This window comes from Cucurbita pepo, chromosome 10 (genome assembly GCF_057944985.1).
Source record: "Cucurbita pepo subsp. pepo isolate OVF chromosome 10, ASM5794498v1, whole genome shotgun sequence".
Taxonomy (NCBI): domain Eukaryota; kingdom Viridiplantae; phylum Streptophyta; class Magnoliopsida; order Cucurbitales; family Cucurbitaceae; genus Cucurbita; species Cucurbita pepo.
The window spans coordinates 7378980-7385633 of record NC_141807.1 but is presented as its reverse complement, the minus strand read 5'-3'; the positions used below and the strand labels follow the sequence as shown (position 1 = coordinate 7385633).

The following is a 6654-nucleotide window of genomic DNA, read 5'->3' as shown; positions in this document are numbered from 1 at the left end:
ATATCTACGCTCATTATTTCATAAATAAGGAAAGATGGAATAATATATTTAGTGATAATGAAAAAATATCTCTGCTCATTATTTCATAACTTTAGTGATCGATTAATTTGGAGATGCAAGGTATCGATCTCCGTACTTTCCACATCGGAAGCGAGCGCTCTACCATCTAAGCTACATCCCCACGATTCTTACATTAAAAAATCCTAAACCTCCCGTCATCAGTAATTGTGAAAATAAAAAATATCTCCGCTCGTTCTAACATAGTTTACATATGTGTCACTTGTGTTATTTTAATGTATTTATGTACTTGGTAAATGTCTTTCATACTACAATCTCTTGAAGGGGCATTTTGAGAATCGAACTTTCATACCACTAGACTTGTATGGATGAAGCCTTAGGCCTAGGTATTAAGAAAGACTATGAGTATTAAGAGCGTGATGGTAAGTACAAAATGTCGAATATGAAGTTAGGTTGATTTCAAATATGAAGTCCTTAGATAAGAAAAGACTTAGACATAGGGATATTTCAAGAATTGAACTCAAAACCTTTTGCACCCCAAGTGAGAATCATACCACTAAACCAAATGCCTTTTCTTAAACACCCAATATTTTTAGCTTCTACTCAAATATATTTTTCTCTTAGTAGTTGGAGGGCTATAAAACGAAAAGTTGAATTGTTATAATATACAAGGGTTATCAAATAAACCAACAACCCAACAAAAGAAACAAACTAATCAATTTTGGTTGGATTGATTCGGTTCAGTTCATCAGTTTGTTTGATTTAATTTTTCTATTTTGCCTCGTATGACAAGAAAATAAAGTTGTATTGAATGCACCTTAGTTTCATTTATGACAAACTCATATGAAACATAATTGCATTAATAGTACTTAGAGTTGGAGTCTATAAGCATTTCATGAACTTCAGTGCAATTCATGCTTCATTAAAGAGGAGATAAACTTTAGTTAGGTAAGGGAAACTTTAAATTACTTCATGTGGAGCTTCAATTACTATATGCTAGTTACAAGCTTTAGGATTGACTAATTCGACACGAATTCATGAATTTAGGGAAATTTTTGTGTAATTATCAACTACAACTTATGTTTTCAAATTTTTAGAACATAATTTAGGTAGTTGTTTTTATGAGTCGTAAACTTGTTTCTTTGCATAATATGGATTTAGTTGAACTATTATTATCGATAAGATGGAGAAAGAAATTGTCTTTGAATTGGCTAATAAACCTAGGTTCATCGTTGTTGTCTTTTAAGTTGTGATTTTGCAAAAAAGCTTAACTAATATGAACTGTCATGTCACAAGAACTTTAAGGTAAATCAAGAATATACCCTACACATCATTCAAGATGACAATAAAATGGAGTTAAATTGAACGTACTTTAGTTTCATGTCTGGCGTGTTCAAGATAAAACATAATTGTATTAATGATATTGAGCCTGGAATCTATAAGAATTTAATGATCTTAAGAGAAATTCCAGTTTTATTAGAGGATACCAACTTTATTTATGGTACTAGGAGTTCAAGAATCTAGATTTGAATCTGGTTAAGGAACAGTAAAATTTGAAAGTTTTGAATTCTAGACCAAATTTGTACCTAATTATTTCTTTTTATGACTAATTATAAATTAAGAGAAAAATATTTTTGTAAGGATAGATTTATCTCTAAAGCTTTGGTGACGAAATCATGTTCAGACTAGCAATTCAAAGTCAGGAGATGCGGTCACAGGTGTGATTATTTTGGATGGGTTCGTAATAGAACTTACCGTTGGGATGAGGGAGCCTTCAAAGGTTGTGCACTCACAGATGGGGTTGTTATGTAGCGTTAGTCTGTTTTTGTGTTTGAGTTTTTTTGTTTTTTTGTTTTTTGTTTTTGTTTTTTTTTTTTTTTTTTTTTTTTGTAATTGTATCCCAAACACTTTTTTTTTGTTTGGATAAATTTGATCAACACGGTCTTATAATTTAATTTAATTTTATATTTAATGTTGTGTTGTTTTCTGAATCTTATTTTAATTTTACAACATTTTCTTATTTTATATTAATTTACTTTTATTTTTATTTGTTTTTAGTCTCAATTTTAGTTTCTATTTGAGTTTTGAACCCTTAAAAGTTGGGTTGTGACAGATTGGTATCAGAGTAGCCAAATTTTAAATTATATAGATTTTTTCTTAGGATAAAGAGTCGTATATCTCTATGACTCAGCTCGATGACACGTCTCTCCGCGACCAAGTAAGCAGTATATGATATGTTGTAAAACTTGTATGAATTTATTGTATGTTTTGATTTTCGTGGTAGTTATAAAATGTCCTTGGACGTTAAAGAGTGAACGTTAACTATATAAGACAATACTGGATCAACATTATAGTGTCTAGATATGGTGAGGAGGAAAAGAGTGGTCATGAGATATCTGACTAGCCTTACGAAAACAGAGAGTTGTCGTTGCACAGGGCGAGACCTCTAATCCATGAAATTTTTGTACTAGAAATGAAGAAATTGGAGATGGTCCCCAAACGTCTGTATGGACCATTTCCAATCGCACTTTCTTTGGTTCCCTGGCAGCGTCAACTAGATTAACCCTACGGCGTGACAATCCTTGAGCTTCCACTCCTCCGTGGTCATGGTATTCAGCTTCACCCCCAAAATGGGTTCCTGAATATCTTTCTCGTATAGATAATCTTCAATCTGCATCTTCTACAAACTGATATCGAATCCATCAAATTTTTCAATTCTAGTCTTTGAACTTTCCATCTTCATAGATCGTGGTGAATCTCTCCTCGCTCTGATACTAGTTATTAGAATCACACAACAACGCACACACTTTATCTAAATGGACACAAAGAACGTGATAGAGAAAATGTAAGAAGAAATATTGACTAATGGTTTTGTAGTAATGACTTCTGGTATGCAAAGAGAGAATATGGAGAATGAGAAATGTACATTTAGGAAGCACGGACTAATGGGTATACATATGATTTCAGTTTATTATATATAGCTTCACTATATGTAACCGCCTACTATATATAATTATTTAGTATATATATCTCTATCAGATTTTTACTATAAATAGTCAGCCTTCATATCGAACCTTGTAGAGCCCAAATAGTCAGGGATTGACATCCTGCTAGAACACAATGTCATGTACATGCCCCTAGAAAAATGCCTAGTAGTAATGGAGTCTAACCCAACGATCATTCAAACAAACATCCATCAACCAAGAGGGGTGAAAATGATGACGATAGTATAGTTGAGAAAGAATCTTAGCCATGATGAATCTACACTTGCTGCCATTGTTGTATTTGAAAAGGGGGAGCTCAAGTGTTCCATCCTCAACAAAAACTTTATTGCCACTTTATGAACACCACGACCCAAAACAAGAAGGTCAGATATTGGGTTTAACCCCACCAAGAGAGATAAATCACAAGATTAGTTTTATGTCGCCTACCAGAAATTGATGTCATGCGGCTCAGCCTGAGCTAGTTGAATTCTACAAATAGCAAAATGGCATGGTCACAGTCGGGTTTATTTGACCTGCAAAGGCTCTTGTCAGTGATCACTGAAATGCTTGGCAAAGCCACCAAGCCAACCCCTCTACTGAAGAAGGGAGACAAAAACAAACCACTAAAGCAACACATGTTCACGCAAAAATACCATCCAGACGGATGTAGAGAAGGGTCTACAACGATAATTTCAAAGCAAATAGAGAGTTATGATAAGTTAAGGTCAGATCAACTTTGAGTTCAAAGCAACAAGAACCAAAGACTGGTGCGAAAATTCTATGGACTAGTCGAAGTTATCCACAAGATTAGGAAGACATCATATAGAATCCAATTGCTCCTATCGACCAAGAAGCTTTTGGAGGAGCTAACATGAAATGAGAAATACATTCGATTACGGCAACTAATAGATAGCAAACTTTTTTTGTAGAAACTGAATGATCCCTTGGCTCGGGCAAGAAAAGGAAAAGGTAGTCGTACTCCTACCTTTTCCGTCGGACGATAGGAAAGTTTGAGCTGAAAGATTGAATCACATCTGGTAAGAAAGGCGGGCTTAGCAGGTTTCTCCAAACGTATAAACAAAAAGAGGAAGCAACCGGACCTAAAGAGGTCAACGCGTACGTGCTTTTTTCTTTCGTTTAGCGAGATAGCTTACCAGCTCTTTCGACTCATAGCAGTAGTATGAAAAGCGAAATCCTCATCCTGAGTCGAGTCCGCATTGCCATACGAATCAACATCGGCCAAACCAAGAGCTACTATTTTTCTTTAACGAAAGCGGATCTAAACCAACCTCTTTTAAAGAAGGAGTCGCTCTGCCTTGATCACCGTGGATATATGCAGCTCCCGCTTTACCTTTGCCTCCCGTGAAAAGGAAAGTTCCCTCACGATAGGCCCTGCCAGCTCCCGAATGTCTTTCTATCAATCGAGAGAGGTATAGAATAGTACACAGACCAACAAGACAAGAATGGACTCATAAGATGGGCGGTCAGGGAAACGATTTCATTTATGTTATCCGCCAAGGAAATGATCAAGGAATTCTCAATACACGGCTGAGAGATGACCGTATTGTTGCACATCCTGAATAAAGTGTCGTAGGCAAGCGAAGCTTTTGAAAATGAAAGCGTGTAGAACTCAGATCCACTTTCTCTTCGATTCGTAAACTTCGAATCTAATCATCCTTTAGTCTCCGAGTGAGTGAGAGAGAATTTAGGCCTGGCGTGCATCCGATTCCGTCAACAATAAGGTACAAAGAGGATTTATTAAATGGGCTTGAAGTTCCATTGTCGTTAGGTCGAAGATCTCTATTAGGTTTAGTGCACTTTGGTAGTTGCGAATGTTGCCGTAATCGAATGTATTTCTCATTCGACATTCTCTCTTACCAAGCACTCATACTCGCCAGGGTTGAGAAGACAGTCCATGAGCTAATTGGGTTTCGATATTGCGTATGTGCGAAAAGAGCTCGCTTTCGACTTTCTCCTCGGAGTTTTATTCCCGGTTCTTGTTCAGGGAACCGGTGGAGAGGCTATGATGACTTCAGGCTATTCAAATAGCATGGTTGATACCACAAAGAAAGGGTATCTAAGTCACACTAGTGGAATAGCTTTTTCATAATAATTATCTCGATATATGATACCAAAAACTTGCCTTATGACTGATAAGTTAAGGGGTTTCAAATGACAAAAAAATGACAATTCTACGTGTGATAGAAAAAGAGATTTTTTTTCAGTGTGTGCGGTTCGCCTGCCTTCCTGACCACGGATAGGCTTTGGGGCTTTGCACTTCGGCCCCTTAGAATACCACATAAAGGTGACAGGATTCGAACCTATGGCTCTCTGAAACTTCTTCATCGGTTATTTGGGCGCATCTTTCTTAAAAGGATTGTGACCACAGATGACCTATGTGACGACAGCGGACAACATGCCTGCTTTCCTGACCACGGATAGACTTTGGGGCTTTGCACTTCGGCCCCTTAGAATACCACATAAAGGTGACAGGATTCGAACCTATGGCTCTCTGAAACTTCTTCATCGGTTATTTGGGCGCATCTTTCTTAAAAGGATTGTGACGACAGATGACCTATGTGACGACAGCGGACAACATGCCTGCTTTCCTGACCACGGATAGACTACGGGGCTTTGCAATTCGGCCCCTGAGAATACCACATCAAGGTGACAGGATTCGAACCTATGGCTCTCTGAAACTTCTTCATCGGTTATTTGGGCACATCTTCCTTAAAAGGATTGTGACAACAGATGATCTATTTGACGACAGAGGTTATTTGGGCACATCTTCCTTAAAAGGATTGTGACAACAGATGATCTATTTGACGACAGAGGACAACATAATGAAAAGTTCCTAGAAAGAAGACAATAGAACAATTTGTGTAATGCTCTTTTTGAAGTCCGGCTTGAAGTCCGGCCTTCCAAGAATATGTTTCATTCTCTATTCTCATCTTCTTGGTTCAATGTTTAAAAACCACATTTTAAATCATATTATCTTGCATAATTCATTTTGATATAATATTGTTGGGGGCATTTTGAGAATCGAACTTGAGACCTCTCACACCCAAAACGATAATCATACCACTTAGACCAAATGCCTTTGTAGTAGATTTATAATTCTTAGTTGCTAGTCTATATATTTTTCGTGCCTCAATATATGAAAAATTTATATAAGTTGAAGGTGCATTGCCACGCATTCCTTTCGGTTAGGCCCCATTGATAACTATTTTTTTTTTTTTTTGTTCTTTTTCTTTCAAAATTGTGCTTTTTTTTTCTTTTGGAGGGGCATTCCGAGAATCAAACTCGAGACCTCTTGCACCCAAAGCAAGAATCATACCACTAGACCAAATGCCCTTATTAACGATTATATATTAAGTTGTTTATGAAATGTATCATCATTATTTCATTTATTTTCTTTGTTAATAAAATCCATGAGCAATTATTATTATATCTTTTAGATCTTTTAGATCTAGACCGCTGTTAAATTATTTACATAGGGTTTGCGATAATTACTGTAGAGAGAAGAAAAAAGAATAGAAGTTAATTACCGTAGAAAGAAGTAAAAAGAAAAAGAATAGAAAGAAAAAAGAATAGAAGCTATTTAAAGAATAGAAGTTATTTAAAGAAAGGATAATACACTAGGTTGGAGTTG

At 36.1% G+C, this 6654-nt stretch overlaps 1 non-coding gene across 1 annotated transcript; it reads right to left on the bottom strand.

Annotated features, from left to right (window-relative positions):
- Window positions 1-6284: 6284 nt before the first annotated feature.
- On the bottom strand, window positions 6285-6356 carry TRNAP-UGG (transfer RNA proline (anticodon UGG)). The gene has a single exon. It is a non-coding gene; the product is annotated as a tRNA-Pro (tRNA).
- Window positions 6357-6654: the final 298 nt, after the last annotated feature.